The sequence below is a fragment of the Nesoenas mayeri genome (assembly GCF_963082525.1).
Source record: "Nesoenas mayeri genome assembly, chromosome: 24".
NCBI lineage: Eukaryota > Metazoa > Chordata > Aves > Columbiformes > Columbidae > Nesoenas > Nesoenas mayeri.
The window spans coordinates 2739314-2760119 of record NC_137546.1 but is presented as its reverse complement, the minus strand read 5'-3'; the positions used below and the strand labels follow the sequence as shown (position 1 = coordinate 2760119).

The 20806-nt window shown below is 47.1% G+C and overlaps 1 protein-coding gene across 1 annotated transcript in view; it reads left to right on the top strand.

The window, feature by feature from the left end:
* The window catches only part of SAMD11 (sterile alpha motif domain containing 11), a gene marked incomplete at its 3' end in the record, with an annotated part of 92272 nt that overhangs the window by 8866 nt on the left and 62600 nt on the right, over window positions 1-20806 (top strand). The window lies entirely within an intron of this gene.

The window sequence follows — 20806 nt, the reverse complement described above, 5'->3', positions numbered from 1 at the left end:
CCCTCATAAACTTTGTTCATTTTCCTTTTCCTGAGGTTTAAACTATCCGCTAAGTTGAGGATTGCAGAGATGATGAACTTTTCAGATGGCTGTTCTGGTTCAGTGATGAACAGAGAAGCAGTTTTGTGTTGTCCCCAGACTTTGGAAAAGAGATCCACTCTGGCTTTAACGAAGTCGTGCTTGCTCAGAATGTCACATTTGCATAATCACTTTGTTTTGTCTATAGTTTTATTTCCTTTTTCTGTCTTTTCTGTTCGCTTTTGTTGCTCTTTGTTTTCCCTTTTGCATTTTCTTATTCCTTTTCCCTTATGCATAGTTGTATTTCCTTTATCTGGCAAATGTTTTGCTACACAGCAGATTCTTGTTTGGCACCTATGGCTTCTGCTGTCCCTTCTTCCTCCTCCCTGTTGGAATGCATCATCTTCACTGATTCCACCACTGGAGAATCCCCGTTCTCACCATTGCAGGGGAGCTGCCCCTGAGCCCTTTATTGCATTGTTAAATGGGAAAAAGATCACTTCATAGTAAGGTTTAATCAACATTTCTAAAAGCAACAGCATCTTCTGTCTTAAGATGTAAGATGATGGGCAGTACCTGCTATTTCTTGCATTGTGCGATCAGTTAGGAAGGCAGAACTTTCTTGAATTGTTCCCAGAGAATTAAGAAGCAGGAAAACTTGAGAGCTTTTGATGATAGAAGAGACACTTGACAGGCTTTTGCTCCAGAATACACATCTAAAATATCTGTAACGGTGACACCGCAGCGAAGTTGTGTGTTTGCTTGTAGGCCATTCCCATTTTAGCGCTGGGATTGCTTCAGATCATTTAAAAAGCAGCTCTGGGATTTTAGCTTTGTTTAACTTGGGCCTCTTCATCACCACAGCTTCTTAGTATAAAACTTTGTATTTTGAAAGCAAGCAGAGCGCTTTCCCAGACTAGCTGGCCGTCTAGGAGTATTTTACCCCTCGGAGCTTGTATTTATCACCGAGTCTCCAGGGCCTGGCTAATTCCGAATTAGGAGTGGATTCCACTCCGGGGGTGGCTGCTCTTCTGCCTATCTCCACCCATCAAATTGCAAAACCTCCCTTGTAACCCCATGCTCTCTTTTGCTCGGGAGATGAATGCGATAGGTGGTACCGGCTGTGCGGGAGCTGCTTTGCGGTGTTGCCAGGGCAACCGGCGCCGGCCCCGCGGCCGGGAAAGGGCAAACATTCCTTTCTGCCACCGGAGCATCCGCGATTGAATGAGATTAGATAGAATTAGATAATCCTGAAATTCGCAGCAATTTGATGCCAGACCTTTATTAAATAAGTAAAAGTACCGGCCCTTATAGTAAAAATGAATTCTTTCAGATCAATAACTTTTCCCGCCGTTCGTCGCAGCTGCGACTCTTGAGGTCTCTTTTTTTGTGACATGGCGTGAACCGCACAAATATACTTGTGTTTTTTTTCTTCCCCAGAGGAGACTGTGATATCAATTCCTCTTTTATTTCCCCCTTGTGATTCACCCACTTAACCGTAAAGTACACTTACAAAGGAAGGCACTGCAAGATGCTTCAGTCAATGAGCTAGAGTTTACAATAGCAGTGTTGCTTTAAAATTGTACACTTAGTATAGAGTGTTTTAGAGGCGTTAAAAACAACTACAACTTTCTTTCTTTCTTTTTTTATTATAAATGGCTGATTAGCTTTTGTTCCTTGTGTGTTTAGTGCCTGAAACTGTTGGGACCTCATCCTGCCTGGCACGTTCCTGCTTACGTGCAATAGAATCACTGACGTCACATTGTGATCTAAAGTCGATGTGGGTTAAAGTAAGCGTGGCAGGATGAATGCAGCGTTGGACTTGGATCACAATCAGTCTAGATTTACATCACTTTAACTCTGTGGACTTCTTTTTCATCTCCAGACTGGCATCCACATTCAGCGTGCATCACAGGACACCTCGCAGAGCGTGGAGAATTCGGTTTGTTCTGGCCCTCGAGCAGTTTTGTTTCTTATCGAGCTAAATTGGCTCTTTCAGAGCAAAGGGCGGATCTCTCTGTTGTTTTTGGTGGTGCTGTCCTTCAGGTGCAGCTCCACACACCGCTGCTGGCGTTTTGTGGACAGTACGTGGTCTCAAAGTATTCGAGAAGCAGCCCATCCAGAATGAGAAGGGCAGCTGCCTGCTCCTTGTAAGGATGCGTTTAATCCTGAATAACAATATAATACATTTGATCTGAGGTTTGTTTTTTTTAAATCCTCAAATTAACATTCCTTAGAAGTCTATGGATCTGCACTTGTTTGCATCTGCAGTGTGAGTCTGGTTTTGTGATGGATTTCTCAGAAATAAGTTCGGTAAGAGCAATGCTATGAGGCCAGTAAGCATTCCCCTCCCCTGGCGTGTGCAGAGGGCAAAAGTAATCCTTGCTTTGGGAGGACTCAGTTCTTCCATTGATGGCTCTGCTATTGTCTATAAGTCACTACACAATCTAATTATTTGGGGATGTTTAACTTGGCTTATCCAGAAATGAACATGCCTTGGGTGCCCCTTCACGTCAGGGATCTGTGCAGGCTTTGGTGCCCGCGCGTGGCCGTGGGACACGTACACACCAACCTTTCCGTGATTCAGATTCACAGTAATTTGGGGAGAGCATTTGCAAATTGAAGTATTTAAGTTTATGGGTTAAAAGGGCAAGAAACCGAGTTCTTGCGCTAAAATAAGCAATAGGACTTCCACAAACGAGTTTCTGGTAATGGTGGCTTCTCTGTACTTTTCTTTTCAAGGAAAGCGCCTGATCTTGATTAAATGTCCTGGTCCTGACTTGCGCTGAGCCCAGTCACTGGTTTCAGTGGGTAACTGCTCTCATTTGTTAGGAAATGATGATGATATTGCTCATATAAATTTGTGTAGTCACTTCTTCCTGGCATAATATTCCCTGCTTTTGAAATGCCACCTTCACCCACCAGCCCACGCTGGCCCTGTCTGTGACCCTGGGTTGTGCTGCTTGCCATCAACTCACGCATTCTCTATATTCCCCACCAGTGGCGGCTCTTTGCGTTCTTCTGGGTCATTGGTAAAAATATCAAGGGGAAGTGGTTACGTGAGGTCTTTTAATCCATTTAATTTGTGCCATGTTTACTTGTATTTCTCATTCAGAAAGTTGTGTGGTGTAAGATCAGATAACTTGCAGAAATCTAAGCACATTACACCAGCAAAAAAAATATATATATTAGTTTAACATCTTTTCTATTAACAAGCTTTAATTTGCATGAATTATATCACCCTCTTTCAATTTATTACTACTTGTCCAGTTTCCTCTATTTCATTATTTCTCCTGGGGGTTATAAAATTACTTGGATCATTCTGCTCATGCTTTTTAAACTACAGTCCCAGTGCAATGTTTTCTCATTTACTTTGTATTTCCTCATTGTTGTGAGGGTCATGAAAAATATGAGTAAAGCATCTGAAGAACTTGTCCGGCCAACTATCCCCAAAGCCTCTGAATCTGCTGGTTTCAAACTATATAACTTTCTGTTTGAAACCCCATAATTCACTGCTGGAATGAGAAGTATTTCATTCTCATACCATGTTAGGGGGAGCTTTTTCTACCAGTGAAGGCATGAAATATTTATTGAACATTCTATTTTTTCAGCATTGCTGACAGTTCTAGCATTCCCATCTAGTAATGGACTGAAACCATTATTATCTCCTGTCCTTAATAAGCCAGTGTGTACAAACCAGTTTGGAGTTCTCCAGTGAATGAAAGAACTATTAAAGTTACACGTGCAATTATTTAATATTAAGATCTTTATAGCGGTTGGGGTGGGAGAGACCTTCACCACTACAAAGGCCTTTTACTACATGTTATGCTCACAAAATGTCCAACTGTCTTTAGGTCTGTTAGTGCTTATTATTATATTTGCTTTATGTCCCCAGTGGGATTTCTGCCTTTTTACCTCCTGTTGTTCAGAGGTGGTTTAATGGGAAAACTGGCGTGTGGATAGGCTGGTGCAGCGTTGGGCCTCTGAGGAGGAGGACGATGCTTCTCTTCATCTCCTCGCCGTGGTATCTGCCGCTTGCCAGGCTGAGTGTTTGCAGCGTGCGGGTAATGAATAGATGCGTTGGGCTTTAAAAAAAGTGCCCTTTGTGGCTTTCTCAGGAAAGCCGAGCCTTGTCCCCGCCTAGATGCTCTTCGAGCTCACGCTCCTTGTCTGGCTGCTCTTGTTTTCTCCTGATCTTTCAGTCAAGTTCTTCCTGTCTGGCCGCCAGATTACGAAGCAAGGTGGTATTTGAATTATCTGAAGGAGTGATCACGGTGTGTTCTGTCACAGCTTGCAGCTCCTTCAACAATCAAATCTATCTTCAGCGTTTCCTTTAAAAGATCTTGGAAAGGCGTCGGTACGGAGTTACGCATGCAAGGGAAGAGATGGAGCTGTGATGCATCTGGAGCTCTCCACTGCTTACTAGAATAACCATTAGGAAATACTCTGTTGGCCACCTCCCCCTTCACAAGTCTCACATTGATGTGTACGGAGACACATCCCGTGGCTGGCTTGGCGGAGATGCTGTGCTGTTAGCCCTGGCTGGCACCAAACATCTTGATACCCCGCGAGCTGTGAAACTTGACATATGCAGAGACAGCAACGACGAGAGAACCTTCCTCAGAGCTTCCCTGGAATGTTCTGACAGTATTTAATCTGTCGGGGTCCGCTGTGTCGTTCAGGCTGATCCCAGTAGGCCAATGAGTCGGAATCAATAATATCCTTGATCAGCAAATAATTCTGCCTTGATCAGAGAATCCTAGTAATTAGAGCTGAAAAAGATGTGTCGCCTTACTCAGTGTGCTCCGCAGAGTCCTCTGGAAATGCTGCTGTATCTGTTTGTGTTTCTTGGGGCTTTTTTGGGTGCTCTGGTGATATAACGTCAGCTAAGCTGTGCTTTTGAAGGGGGCTGTGTTACTGTTGCCAGACAGTGACCAGTAATAGGTGCTGCGTTGTTTTCCCTTAATATGAAAAACTTGGAAGAGATGAAGGAGAAGTGGGGCATGAGAAGGGGAATGACCCCTTGAAATCATCCAGGATGAGAGCTGGAAATGGAGTTGGGTGTGATTCCTGGGGAGCAGAAGGGCTGCTCGGTCTCCACGGCTCACTCACCTTTACCTGTCTGCTGAGACTGACAAAAACAAGCGGCTTTTCCCTGGGTGTACTTGAGTGTGATTTGACAGGCTGGACAAAAGGACCTGAATGACGATCAACCCACCAGAACGCACAGGCGGTTACCCTGACAGTGTCACCAGGCTGGCTTTGCCTGGACTTACTCAGATGGATGTAAGCGGCTTCTCCTTTTCTTCCTTCACTGATGCCCTCATCCCTCCCGGAGTTTGGAATCTACAGAACTGGAGCAACTTGTTTATTTGGAATGAAATCGCATCCATGGGATGCAGCAGAACGAGCAGGAGAAGGTGGCGAAGGAAGGTGCTTTATTTTATAGAGCTCTTTTGTGGTAGTTGAGAACATTTTTGTTCTGTGGCATAAATTAGAGCAGCTTAGGGCTGGCTGAGGGCTTCAATGGTTTATAAATGAGTGTGTGGGAAACGGGCTGGACCGTGCTGGGGTGCAGGCTGCCCCGCAAGAGTTAACCATCCAAATGCAGAGCAGACCTGAGCAGGTGCGGGGAGCAGGATCTATAGGTGTCACATGCGGAAAACCAGCAATAGTGGCTCATTACAGATCTTCGAAAATGAGGAAATAAAGCTGGCTTTTCAGCTTTTTGTGCCGGCTATGTGAACCCATCAAACATGAATATGGCAGCTTGCCTACAAACAGATTAGTTTTTTATTGCGTTTGCCACCTCCGTGATGCTATAAGGCCCAGCTATACTATATATATAGCACAATAAATCCGGTTTATATAAATGTGAACTTTGATATATTTTATTAATATCACACTCATGATTTGAATATTTAAATATGCCTGGCACATACGAAACTGTTATTTAGCTTATGCTTGTTTTATTTAATTATTTTAGATTTATAGGACACCTGTCATTGGCTCATAAGTGCCATGCAATTAATTACAAATACTGTCAGAAATTCAAACCTGCCTTTCTCGCCCATCTAGATTATCTGTGTCTCTTGAACTCATCACTATTGGTGGTGGTGGTTGTGCTCCGTCCTGGGACCGAGGGTCCAGCGCAGCCCCTTTCTGTTCCATGGGGCGACATGGCTGTTGTGAGTAACCAGTTTAAAAAAACACACATGGATCTCTTTGTGGTACCAGAAACACTGACTAAAACCCAGAAGGAAATAACAAAGCAGCTGCAAACGTGCTTCAGAACACATTGTTTCGCTGTGTGAAATATCCACTGTTGCATGTGCAATAAAATTAGCGAGGAGGGAAAATGCTGAGGAAACACGGGGTTAAGAAGCTGTCAGATATTTTTACAAGTGTTGTCTGTATTTAAACAGCAGAGATCTCGGGGTCAGGTTGGTTCCTTTGTTCTGTTCATGCAGCACCTGGCACCGTGGGGTTATGTTTGGGGGCTCGTAGCTGTTGTAGCAGCCAAAGAATACATAATAATGATCTAGACAGAGTGCGTGCTGCAGAGATAAAGATACCTCTGCGCTCTCTCAGTGTGTTGGTAACTACGGTGATAAGGATCATGTGTACCTGTGTAAAACGGGCTGAAAAAGCCCATGTCTGGCAGCACTGAAGAAGGAAACCAGACGATGAACTCGTGGGCGAGAGAGGTGGGATGCAGTTCATAGAAGAGTAGGAGACATCTGAAAACTAGCGAGGCGTTTGAGTTCAACTGGAATTAGAGAAGATTCTGCATTTGACTGGACAAGATCAGCTGGAGATGAGCCAGAACAGACAGAGTTTAAGAGAATCCAAGGATGTATAGCGAACGGGAGAGCCACCTCTGCCTCCTCGTCCTGTGTCCCTGCCACCCGTACGCTGTTTTCTCTGCAAAGGGGGAAGGACAGCAGCCCATTGGACACACCAAAGCGGTTGAGAAACTTCGTCTTGTTGTGCTTCGCTTCCAGCACATAACTTTATTTTCAAGGAAAACAGTAAACGGTGGTTCAAGTGCAGATTGGCAGGAATGAAAGCTGGATGGTGATGCTGAGGAGGTAGCAGGTGAGAGGCAACAGCTCAGGAGCACATGCTCTGTGGTCCTGATTTAAAAGGTATATTCAGTACTTGTCCAGTTGTTCTCGGGTCAGCAAAGCAGCGACAGCGGTGCCAGCACAACCCATCTGCCTGAAAATAAGGCTCTTGTGTAGTATCCCTCCTCCGGGGAGGTGGAGCTCTTCTAATCTCCTTCCCCTTATCCTTCTTCACTCGACCTCCTGGGCTCAGTAAATACCATCTCGGGAGGCTGCGGGAGCCAGTGAACAATGAGTGGCTTCCCAAGGGGCCAGAATTTCCTCACACTTAAATTCCACCTTTGCAGTCTTTGCTAAAGAATCCACAATTATTAATCCTTTAACTTGTATTTTTAAATTCCTTGCCTTTCTTTTACCCTCCCAACTTTAAATGTGATTTCAGAGGGGATTTTTCTAGAGTTCCGGCTGGCACCCAGCGTCCAAACAAGCTCAGACCTCTGCCTTTTGCTTTATTCTTATATTTTTCTGTTTGGGAATGGCTCACCTGCCTGGACACGGGTCTGAGGCTTTTGAAATGTGGGAAGGGATTTGTCCATCTGATCCCTATTTATTTTAATAGGGCATTTAGTTCTTGAGAGCTGTGTCTCAGACGTGATCTCGTGTCTCCAGAACCAATGGGTCTAAGATTTTGGTCCTGACTTGATTGACTCTTATTTTGGCTGTTTCCTTGTGTATCCATCAGAATTTGTGTTGGGTTTTGTTTTATATTTGCCCGTGCAAAGACTACATTGTGGAGTTACAACGGATGTCGTGCTGTCCTTGCACATTTGTATTCTGCTTTTGTTTTGAGCTGGATTGAGGGAAATCCAAAGAAATAGTTTACATCCATCTGAAAGAGGCTGCGTTCCCCTCCTTGTGTAGGGGCTTTCCCTGGCAAGGCCCTTGTTGAGCTGTGTTTGCATTAGGGATCCCCACACCAGTAACAGACTGCAACTGAGTCTTGTACCTGTCGTTTCTCTTCCTTTCCTTGCATGTTGCTGTTCACTATCTTCTTCTTCACCGGCTGCTCGTGGCGGGGTGCGGTTAGGAAATGGTTGTGTGGAAACTACTGCAATGAGCCCCAACCCTTCCACCCCCGCACGCTGCCCTGGGGAGACCCAGACAAGGTGACTCATGTGCGTGGCTGCGGCCTGAGGCTGCCGGGGAGCCTGGAAGGTTCCAGGTGAGGGGGTGGCGGCTGCCGCCAGCTTCACGTCTCTTTTTCATAGAATCATAGAATGGTTTGAGTTGAAGGGACCTTCCCAGCCCCCCCAGTGCCCCCCCTGCCATGAGCAGGGACATCTGCACCAGCTCAGGTGGCTCAGAGCCCTGTCCAGCCTGGCCTGGGATGTCTCAGGGATGGTTCATCCACCACCTCTCTGGCCAACCTGGGCCAGTGTTTTACCTCCCTTGTTGTAAAAGAATTTCTTCCTCATGTGTGACCTGAATCACACAGCTGGAAGCACAGGGACCTCGTAGGAGATCAGTGGGACAGGGGCACCGAGGGAAAAGAGGAGCTTGAATTAGCGCTCGGCACATCTCTGCCGTCTGTAAGTACAGCAGGACCAGCTCGTGTGGTTGTGCACCGTGTCACACCGTTGCCGGACACCTTCAGTACCACTGCAGGTATCATATGGAGCTGGCGTGCAATGACATCCAAAGTCCCTGACCTCGCTGTGTCCTTCCTGATGTGTGAAGGCGATGAGAACACAGCAGAGCTGGGTTTCGCATCTGGAGGTCAGCCCTGCCCCAGCTGGGCTCAGCACTCTGAGCTCAGCTTTGCAGAGTCACCGTCACACACCAGACCTGCTGGTCCTGGCTGGTGCATGGACTCCAGGAGTCTCTGCGAAATAATCAGGGAAAGCACGCCTGTTACCGGGAAATATAAGTTCAGTCTGCAAGGGTCCGGTCCGTCACTGACAATATTTAAGGTTCAGCAATTGAAAACCAGTGGTTAAACTTTCCAGTTTTTTTGCATGACTTAAGCTGCTCTCTTGGGCAAGGTCGGCACAGGCAGAAAACCTGGAGCAAGATACGATCTGTATCTCTGTCTTGTTCTTCAGACTAGGATGGAGTTGACCCTGTGGTGATCATGGAGAGCAGAAGTCAGGTTTGCTTTCAGGATTCGAACAGCTCTAAACTTGCGTGAGGATAAGAAAAGGAGAAGAGAATCCCTTCCTTTCTCACCCTCTCCCTGGGAAGCGTGGGGAAGGTGCTGGTTTTAAGTGCCCCCCTGCCATGCCTTCTGGACACACAGGAACACAGGTGTGCCTGTAGAAATGTGTGAAGACGTGTGTGCTAATGGCACCTAAATTTAGCAGCTGCTCCGTGCTCCTATTAACCTGTCAAATGACTACTCCCTCTCCTAGGCTTTGTAAAGCGGAGATATTACTCACCTCCGTGACAAATTCCCCATGGAGGGCCCTTAAAGAGGTTTAGAAAACAAATCCTCTGAATTTGGCTGATGAGAGGAGAAACTCCCATAGACGACTTGCCCTCAAACTGCAGACAGTCCTCAAGCAGGTTCTCTTGCCCATGCGAGGAGGCAGATGCACCGTTTCTTGCAGCACTTTGGAGCTGGGTGTCTGCAGCAAAGACCGAAGCTGTAACTGGAACCGGTGATTTCTGGAGGAGGAAAATGTGATGGCAACGTGCCCAGGGTGGGATTTCACTTTCATTTTCACGGGCTTCTCCAGCGCAGGCGCTCGCTGGGTCAAACAGAGCTGCTTAGCTGCGCGCAACAGGATCACGCAACCGCAGAGGAGCCTGTGTCTGCACGGAACTGCAGGGGGGGAATTAGGATTGGCAGAGTGTAATTGGTAAAGCCTGCATTTGGCTCGGGTTTTTATTTTAACAGGCCCAGAAAATCACCAAGTAAATAGTAAGTTGGGACCTTAAATTTGCTCTCCAGCACCTCTGACGGCAAAGTTAACCCAGGCACGTTTATTCAAGAAGGAAGAGTGCCACCTATAGAGTCGCAGATTTCCCCTCCTCCAGAAGGCTGAGCTTGAGGTACCAGAGCGTCCTGTGCAGGTGCTTTCCGAGCGCAGCTCAGCATCGTTCACGTGGGGCCGGCCCGAGGTGCCGCACACATGCAGGAGAAAGGTATGCGCTAAAAACCGTGTGGCTTTTATTTTAGATTTGTACAGATATGTCATGTTTTAAAACAGTGAATATCCGTTGTGAAAGTTACCAAAAGCTTCCAAATATAGACCCTTTTCTGGAGCAAGTTCTTTAGAAATGAAGAAAAACTACAAGGCTTACAAGCAGTTACAGGCAAGTTATGTTAACGTGGCATTATGTCCATTAGGCTGTTTAATGATTTGGTGGCTTTGGGTGAAAGAAACTACTAGACGTGCTTCAGAGTAAACGTTGGGCTGTGTGCAGTTCGTTCCTTCACGCGTCTGAGTGTCCGTCCGTGGCTGGAGCGTTGCTGGAAGCCACATCAGACCCCACTGGCTTTGTTTCCCACCTCAGGGAAACGCTTCAATGCCGAAGAGGGGAGATACCAGTTTCCAGACAGAATGCTTCACCTTTAAAAACATGTGTTTCCCCCGCCCCATAATTCCCCAATTTTGTTCCACTTAATTTTGGATCTGGTTTTCACTCCTGTGAGAGATGAAGTTTTTTTTACCTGCTCAGAAAACTCTCCCCTTTTTCCTTATATTTTTTTTCTCCCAGCTTCTTGGTTTTATTCCTTTGATGAAATATTTACCTCTCTTGGGTTTTATTTATTTTTTTATATTCTCTTTGTGTTTATCTTCAAAACATAAAACTCCTAACACCCCTGGTAACATGCAACCTCCAAACACTCCCTGCTCCCAGTCAGTACTCATTGGAAAGCCACTGTATTTGTTTGGTCATTTCTTTCCTGGAATTATATTTATATACACAGATGTATTGTAAATCGTGCGGTATCTTCTCGTGTGGCTCCTGATGTGCTGAGCCACCTAGTTGCATATTTCTGGGCGTAGTTTTGGTTTAACATTTGGTTTTGTTAGTACACACTAAGTGGAACCTGTGGTTCTTGGTGCTGCAAAGTCCCGGTGAGCGACGAGCGCTGCCCTCAGTTCTTGCAGAACACGAGTGTGAGGAACCGCTGATGATGAACAAGTTGTCCTGCCGTGCTTTCCTTTGGTCTCGCTTGCCTACAAGATGATATAAAAGTGCTTCATAGCAAGAACTGCATGTGCTTCTTGCAACAGCTGCGGGCCTTGGAGTGACAGGCAATGCATGATTGCAAAGTGCTGTTACTGATATACTGCAGTTGGGCTGTAATGTTCGTGCATCGTGTCTGTTGAGTGAGAAGAACGGGGTTTATATTGCGATTCCAGGGACTGCACCTTGTTCAGCTCTTTGCTGTCGTTGTCAGAGCTGTTGCGACACCCACAGCAAGTCAACCGTCTGACCCCCTGGTTTTAATAAAAAGCACCCGAGCTAGAAGCTCGCTGGGCTGTCTCTGGGTCAGGTTTCTTCTCTCCTGGCACAGTTAATCAGCACATGTAACCTGGTTTCTGAGTAGGAGTGGGGTATGAGAGCAATTTGATCTTGTAGCACTGACGTCCCCGTTGAGATGGACTTTGCGGTGTGTTCTGGTACCTGCTGTATAGCCCATAACTCTGCACCACGCGGTGAAACTGTATCCGTACATTGTGGGAGATGCATCCTTGCCCTGACTGACCTATGTTGAGCGTCATCCCCAGTTGTGACATCCCTCTTTCTGGCGCTCATGGAGCATTTTGCTGCACCGAGGGCATGTCAGTCCTTCCCAGTGCCGAGGAGAAGGGAGGGATCCCCTGGTCGGAGCCGCTGAGCAGAATTGGCCGTGCTTTTAGCCTCGTGCCTGATACTCCCAGACTCTTTCCTTCCATTCATTCCACTCTGTGCTGCAGCCGAAGAGCACGTATTAAAACTCTAAGGAGGCATGTCTAGTAGTTGTTCAAAATCAGTTAATTTTTTATTGGATTTGAAGTCAGTCTTCATGGGCCAAACCCACCCCAGAGGAGCGGGGATGGGGAATTGCAGGCAGTCAGGACTTATTCCGGATAATTGACTTTTCCGTGTCCGCCCTCCCTCTCAGATTCACCTAAGAAACCTCCCTATCTCTGCAGTGCTGAGTCTGAGAGGCCTTTGTCCCCAGCAGCCTCAACCATCAAGATGTATTAAATTAAACATACACACACATCACATCCCCAAGGCTATTAACCCCTCACGCACACAAATAATCCGTTGTGGTCCGAATAGAATAACTTATGTTTGGACCCTGATCTAGTTCAATTCATTTCCCCACCTGCGGGAGTGACCTTCAAAACTTGCTCGAGGCTCTGTCTCCAAAGTCGTTTTCTCATTAGTGGAAATGAAATGTATTGTGGAGCCATCGCTCTGGCCCCGCATCTCTGGGGAGTCGAGCGCAGAACAACATTTCCAGTCCCTGCTCACAAATCACACCAGGCCACCCCGCTCCCGGTTGGTTTTCTAGAAACTCTTCCTCCCATTCCCTCCATTATAACGTAATTAAGATTATTGGAAGTCCTTGCAGCACGTCATCAAAGGTTGCAATGAGCAGGGGTGGCTGTTTCAGACAGAGAAGGCACCAGTGGTGGCTCCGGCCAATTTGCCACTGTCCCCCAATGCTTCCCCTGCTTTGGCTTGGCCTTGGGGCCGGTCCCAGGTCTGAATCTCCTTTAAAACAATAAAACGTATTCCCACAGCAAACATGATGTAGAATTGCTCGATCTGGTAGCAGCTGTCATCTCAGTCTGCAGTACTGTTAGAGCGTAAGGGGAGAACACCAAAAGCCCAAAGCCTCCCGTTGTGCTTGGCGTCCTTGCCATCCATCAGGCAGGGGTCACAGTAACTGCGGATCTTATGCTCGGGTCTCAAAAACTGCAGGAAATCAGTCTTTGTTACATGGAAAATAAAGCAGTCTATGGGGAAAATAACCATAAATGTTCATTATTTGTGCAGGAAAATCAATTTGTAGGCCAATTGACCAAATAAAGTAATACAATTTGCTGGGAAATCCCCCAGGTGTGGCAGGCAAATGGTGAAGTGGAAATGGAAGCAGCAGATTTCATAGGGAATCTGCGGTGGTTTGGGGGTGAGCGGGATGTGGAGAAGGGAGGCAAAGCTTAAAAGAACAAATAAAACTACAGGAAAGAGAATGTTTAACTGTGCGGGCGGTTGACAGAAAGGTGCTGGTGGGAGGGGGAGAAGGGGAAATGGTCTTTTTCTTGGTTTTGTGTTGCGGAGGGTGGTGGAAAGATGGGCTGTGATGGTGTGGTGTGGCTGGAACACCCTTCTGGTTCTCCCTCTGTTTGCAAAAGTGGAAGCAATGCCTTAATTAATATTTCTAGTTTTCTTGTTTGCTTTGGATTTTCAACGTTTGCTTGGCTGGGAGGGTTGAGTCACTCCGAGGAAACGTTGCGGGCAGCCCTGGCTCTTGCGGCTCCCTCGGGTGATTCTCACCTGCTCTTCAGTGCTGGGATCGCACTCGAAACACCGCGGTACGTGGATCTGTTTGGACCTTTACCAGCCCGAATTCTCTCTGTGCAGGTGTTGAGCTTCATGTTCTTGGAGCGGCAGGTGCGCGGTGCGGGGAGGACGCTGCCGTGCTGCGGGTGGTCCCGTCACCGCGGCAGATGGGGCTCGTTTTGGCACCGGCCTCCTTGGGGAATACTAGAATGTACCGCAGAGCTCCGGCTCCTCTGTCTCCGCTGTGTGGAGCAGCTGCCGTTTCTCTGCTCTCAGCACTTCGGTTGTTTCGGTTTGGAGGGAAACTGCTGGGAAATCAATTTTTTTTAAAGCTGAGAAGGAGCTTGTGTTGTCAAAGTCATCGGTGATCATGGGGTGCTTCGATATTTGGGTTGCCCACACTTAGGATGGTGCCGGACCTGATTTTTCCAAAGGAACCAGTTGTAGCTCTCGAGCTCCAGCGGCAGCAAAACCTTCTTCCATGTGGACAATTAGAAAAGGAGGAACTGACTCAACAAATCCAGGTCTGTCTGTCGCATTAAGTGAAGATAACAATTATTCAACTTCATAAAACACACTGTTTAGGTGAAGCCTGTGTTGGTTTCTATTCCAGCCACAACACGCGTTTTGGGAGGAACTGTTCAACGTTTTTGTTTGATCTCGTTATGACAGTGACGACTTATCCAAAAAGGAGAAAAAACCATCCAAAACCAGAACTTGAGGCAGAAATTGCACTCGACCCAATAAAAAGCTACAACGACCAGTCCTCATTCTTGTAGGGCTTGAGCAAAGCCTGGGTCTGTCTCCTTTTGGCTGAGCGGTATGTGAGCCACGCTTGGAAATCACAAGGATCGCAAAGAAACGCTCTAAGCATGTGTCTCCAGAGCAAAATAGAAGTATAAACCATGGTCACATTCCTCTTGATGAAGTATTTCACACTGGCTGTGTTCTCTTGGACCTGGTGTAACGGGACTTTGGAGTGCAACATTAATACCTGGGGCAGTGACGGACAGTTATTTTGTCCCCTTGTCTTTCTGTTACGCGAAAAGGTTCAGCAGCGAGGTGTGCGACCAGAAGGGCAAGTGTCTGAAAGCATCCGTGCGCTTTTGCTCCTTGTCTCTTCACCAGAGAAACAGAGCAGGAAAAGACACAAAAAAGAGAAAAATACGTAAGTTTTGCTTTTATTTAGGAGACAGCGTGAGTGTACCACATCCTCAGCTGGCATAAGTCGGCTTTTACTCCATTAATACTGACTTACATTGCCTGAGGACCTGGATTCACATCGCTACTTCCTTCATTGCAACGTCAGCCTGAACTGGACAAAGTTATTTGATGTGGAACAGACACAGAGAACAAAGATGAGGCCACTTTTCAGCCTTCTTCCAAAGAGTTTGTGAAACAGGTAGCTCCAAAGGACTGACAGATTTTCTGTCTCAGAGTTACTTCTCTTCAAAGACTGGAATTTCCAGTTGGCTTTTCCAGAAAAACATATTAACAAATTATCCTTTAGGCTTTATAACTCACTCAGAGGTAATAAATGGGAAATGTTCCCTTCTGTTCACAGAGCTTGTTCATCTGTTTCTTTGGCGCTTCAGAAAATAGTGTTGTTAATAGAGATGGGAAGAAGAGCTGCAGCTTCCCTTCTGTGTAACTTTCTTTTGGTTTAAGACATATATATTTTCTCCAATTATAGTAGTACCTACAGCCCTGTTTCTGTGCGCGGCCTTGGACTCAACGTGTCCTTCTCTGTTCCGAAGAGCTGACGATATCAACAGTGCAGACAAACAGGTACAAGGCAGAGAAAGTGTTACTAATGGCTTTTTATAGCGAGGACACCGAGCACAATGGGGTCAAGTGAGTTGCCAAGGATCACACAGGGAAATTGTGGTTAAGAGGAATTCTCTTGTTTGATATACTTTGCCTCTCTCAAGATAAAAGCCCCTAAAAACGAGACTGCCAGTGTTGGAATTGAAAGCTTCTGTGTAAACCAGGTGGTGACGGCTCCAAACTACCATAGAAACTTACATTTCAACGAGGAATCACCCAGTGTGGACCTGCAGAGCCTGCTGGGGCACAGGTATTCCCAGAACACACTCTTAGACCCGTCTGGCGCTGCAGAATTGCCTCCTCACTTTGTTTTTAGCCATTGCCAGAAACTGTGAACCAGTCTCGTGAGGCTGCTGAAGAGCGCGACACAGTCCCCAGAACCTGGACGAGTCTTTGTGGTCTGTACTGCCTGTATTTTTTGCCTGTCCGTTGCTGTCTGCTCCCTTCTGTGCTTCGGGCCTTCCCCCTGCGCTGGGACAACATCCCGTGTCACGCTGGTGTCACTGGGAAGAGATGATCAATAATAAACCTATTAGCGGTCAGGTTAAAGGGCTGGAGTGCGGCAGACAAATAGATGCGGCGGGAGGCTGCTGACTGTTGTTTTATTCATTTGTTCATTACCGAGCACTGGAGCAGGAGCTGAGATGAGAGGCTGGACGGCTTCTCCTGCCCCTGACCTCTGTTTTGATGGAGAAGCTGGTAAGCACAAGGCAGAGCTGCTCCCGTCCCGGATTTGCTACCGAAAGCAGCCAGGCTGGTAGCACGCGGGTGCAGAACGGCTAATGAAGGCCCAGGGGAGCCGGGGATTATCTTGGAAGGCAACTGACCCTCTCTTAGGTGTTTATACAAATCGCGGCTGAAGGTAAATGCAAACTCTGTCAGTTATCCTACAGGGGATGTGCGGGCTCCACGGCTGCGTAATTTCCCTAATTAGAGCCATTTGACTAGGTTTATTATTTGAAAAAGGAAAAGAAAAATATTCCAGGCGTTCAGAACCTCCCCCTTTCCTTTTCCCTATCTTTATTATCAATAAAAAGAGAGAGAAAATGCTGTCTGGACTTGAGGATTTCCTTCACATATGGAAAAGATTTAGCATTCTTCAGCTCCCAGCATTGGCCGTGCACAAACCTCCCCGCCAGCATTCCCTGTCTGCTCCCCGTATTTCCCACATCTGCGTACACAGAAAGAATGCATGTGCTGGTTCTTCTGCAGGTTTGGGTTTGTTTTTTTAATCCAATAGAAATGATTTTCGAGAGTTCACTCACAGGTATGTGAATCATCTCGCAGACAACTTGGATGTTTGTGCATTTGCGTTTCTGTGCTTATGTTCTGGTACTGATTTGGATGCGATGGGGCGGCATCTGCAGGGACTGCACCTGCTCGGCGTCTTGGGTCAATTCCCAGTGGGATCAGATGTCCGGAGCTCGGCTGGCAGTTAATATGGACTGGCAAAAGCTTTGCTTTCATGTGCCTGTTTTTTTCCATGGAAGCTTTCTGCCTCGCAGCTCTCATAGCAGAGGCCTTTCCATTGCTGGGATCAATTAAATGCTCACCAGGGACTCTCTCTGCGAGGATTCTTTCCTTCTCTGGCTGACTTTGAATGTCACACCAGGGCGTTCAGCTGTTCTGACCTCCCCGCAGTAGCTCCCAGGGCAGGAAACCTTTGCTAACCCTCCCTTCCTGCCTCTCCCCAAGTCCTGTGCTCTCGGCCGTCATTCCATCTGCAAACTCTCCTGGGGCTCTTGGGCAACGCTTTGGTTTCTCATATTCTTGGCTGGGAGAGCGCGACTCCAGGGGAGAACTACGAGGGGGCTGGATGGGTGGGGGGAGAAAGGCTTTACTTTGTAATTCCACTGACCTTGCTCAGCCACACGGAGCGGAATGTTCCCTCGCTCTCTGCAAGGGTAGAAACATCACCACCGTTTTCTTTTCCGTCTTTTTGGTGGTCCCTTGCTATCATGATAGAACGATGAGGCTTCTCCACTCAGGTACCCCACCGCTGTTCCCATGTCGTTGGGTTTTTTTACTTGTAGTTGTATCTCTAGACTTGGGTAATCAGTAACTTTAAATTACGCGTTGGTACCCATCTGATTTTTCCTGCGGAAAGGAAATACGCCTGTCTGTGATTTTTAAAAACAAAGCAACCCCCCCACCCAGACAATACTTTTGAGAGGCAATGAAAGCAATTAATGGTGTCAAAAGACCCTGGGAGGGTGAAGCGGGGAGTGAGCGAGGGCTGGGCTGACGCAGGAGCTGGGTGGGGAATTGAGGGTTATTGACTCCGACTCCAGCTGTGCTTCGTTAGCTAGTGTCATAACCCGCAAAATTAATCTTTAACGATGTATAAAGGGAAGGGAGTCCTAACGTCCCCAGTTCTGCAGTGCCCTCCACACTCACCCTTGCAAAAGCTTCATATGTTTTACTTTCTAGTTACACTAATTAGCGAGAGGAGAAGTGAGATTCTGTTCTCCAGCCTCTGTCCAAGGGGAAGGGGACGTCCTCGTGTTACGAAAGGAAGGTGCGATCTCAGAAGAGGTTTCCTCTGAGCTGAGTCAGTGTTTGTCCTAAGAGCAAACATCTAAAAGCAAAGAGCCCCCGCAGAGGCTGTTGGCAGATGCACTGCAGGTGGGGACCCCGCCTGGGCAGGGACTGCAGCAGCGCTCTGCTGCTGTACTACACCCTCAGATGCATGTGTTGAGAACTGGTCCTTGGTGCTCTCACGGGTAGAATCTGCTCCTTTCTGACCTCGTGCCCATGCTGCGCGGGCAGGGAGCTGGCGGGCAGCCTGGCTTTGCTGGGCTGAGCTGTAAGACCCATGTACCGCTGCGTACACGCTGGGTTTTTGCTGGGGGTGCCGCACCTGCACTGACAGCTGTTGGCTCTGCGGCTATAGAAAATGCTCCTTCTGACCCGCTGGGCAGAACAGCCCTGCTGGTTTGAGCGAGCCAGCTGGCAAAGCACACCTTCCCTTCCCTTCCCTTCCCCTTCCCCTTCCCCTTCCCCTTCCCCTTCCCCTTCCCCTTCCCCTTCCCCTTCCCCTTCCCCTTCCCCTTCCCCTTCCCCTGGGTGAAAACAGGTATTTATTGGGGGGAGCTCAAGTCCCAAGGCACCTGCCTGGAGGAGACTTTGATTGGAATGTTTTCCCCAGCATCAAACATCTTAAAGAATCCCAATAAATAGGCAGTTTTCTTTTTAAAATATTCAAGCCTTCTTAGAGGTTTCACGGTTCAGCATCAGCATCCCATTAGTGGACGAGATCACTCTGTAATCACTCTGTCACGCAAATACAAGCTTTTTTAATGTGAGGTTGTGAGGCTTATGTCAAATATCTATAAATCCTAATGCGCCTCCCCATATATAGCAATGCCACCGCAGTCTCTGGGTGTATTCTTGCATGTAACGCTGCTCTGCTAAGTGCAAACTTTACTACTTGCCACTGCGTGCCAAGGGATACTTGATAACCCCAAATCTGCGTAAGGGTAGGTGTCTCAATATACTGCTCAGCTCTGTAGGTACATTGCTGTCCTATATGGTGTCTGTACAACTGGCACCAGACTGGAGCAAAAGCCAGAGGCACAGGAATGATTCCTTGGATGGAATGCTCCTTGCAAGTGAGTGGTTTGTATTTGCAGCTTGGACCGTTGCCCTCTCAAGTCAATGGAGAGACAATTGATTGCAGCAAGTTCTGGACCAGGCTTCTGGCTACCTTTGTGCTTAATTTAAAACTAATGTGTATCTACTGGTGAATGCCTCTAAACAGATTAAGAAAGCGCAATTGATTCAAAACTGACTAGAGATGAACATAAAAGGCAAAATTGATTGGCTCAGTCCATTTTAATTTTCTGGGAATGGAGAAAAATACTAAATAAGGAAATAAATAAAAGTCCTAAGCCTAATGGCAAAATTACAAAGTAAACACAACTTGAAGAAGTGCATTGCTGGTGCTGGAATGCAGGTGTGTGCAAGGGCACTGGAACCAGCGTGGCGCTGGTTCCCCTGTTGTCCCTGTCTGGTTCTGGTCAGAACTCAGCAGTACAGGTCACCTGTGACCAGACATGGCTGCAGATGCACATTTTCCTTCCATTCACGTTCATTAATATGTCTTTTTGAAAGTAAGAAGCTCTCTGTGTGTTAGGTGATATCTATATAGGTATGTACGTGTCATATTTGTATATGACATAGAGGCGTGTGTGTATATGGGTATATATGTGCAGCAGCTTTAAGTGTAAGGATACAATTTACAGAAAAGCAAAGTATAAACGTTCTGGGGAGCAGGGGCAAGGGGAGCCTGTGTTCCTGCTCTGGCGGGCGCTTTCTCTGGGTTTAGTGCCTCCCTTTTTGCTGGACTTCGGCTCTCGTTAGGGCTGATGGGTCCCTGGGCAGTCACTGAGCCCGGTAACTGCTCAAAGGTACCATAATAGCCATAAAATGATTCTGAGTCTCTGATCGGTGCCGTTCTCTTCAGCCTGCGCAGTCACAGCGGAGAGCAAATTGCAATTATTTGGAAGCGGAAATTTGAACACTCTCGCTCCTCCCCCCCTTTAATTGTTATGATAAATTGCAACTTCAGAAAAATATATAAAGCTTTGGCATGATAAAGCTCATGCTGATGGCAAATCCCAGCTTTCAGCATGACAGAAATCTGGTGCAAATATTGCCCTCCCGTGTTGGTCGACCACAGATTGAAGCGAACACCCCAAGTGCTACAAACATGTTCTATCACAATGAGAGATAAACCCCAACACTGCACTAGGCTCTTATCTCCTTGGGATCAGGCACAAAGGGTGCAGGGACAGATTAATCTGCACTACATTCTCCCTCCTTGCAGAAGAGAGGAGGCTGGGACCGGGGTCACGTCGTGCGAGGTTCTGTACACAAACACACATGCGGTGAAAAAGCATCTTTTGCCCCCTGGCAATTTTCCTCCTGTTTATTTGTGTCTTGTCAGAAGTGAATTGAGGGAAGCGCGGTGCCAGGACCACCTAGGGAGAGGCTGCACAAAGCAAGACGTCTCACCATGCAAATGAGAGTGAAGAGCGGCCTCAGTAATTCAACCTGAAATTGAAGTGGACTGTTGGCTGGCGTGGGAGTCAAACCTGCTGCTGGCTGGCGCAGGCACTTTGCCCTTTGCAGTCAAAAGTGTTCCAGGTTATCTGGATCACATCTGCCCTGCGCTACTGGCAAAGGCTTAATTTAACCTATTCTGCTGTGTTAATGCGCAACATTTGATAGGAAGTATTCTGGAGAGAGAGATTGGTGCCTAAAAAGGACAGGCTGAGAAAATTGGGGTGTTCAGCCTGGAGGAGAGAAGCTCTGAGGAGACCTTATTGCGGCCTTTCCGTACTTAAAAGGGGCTTGTAAGAAATACAGGGACAGACTTC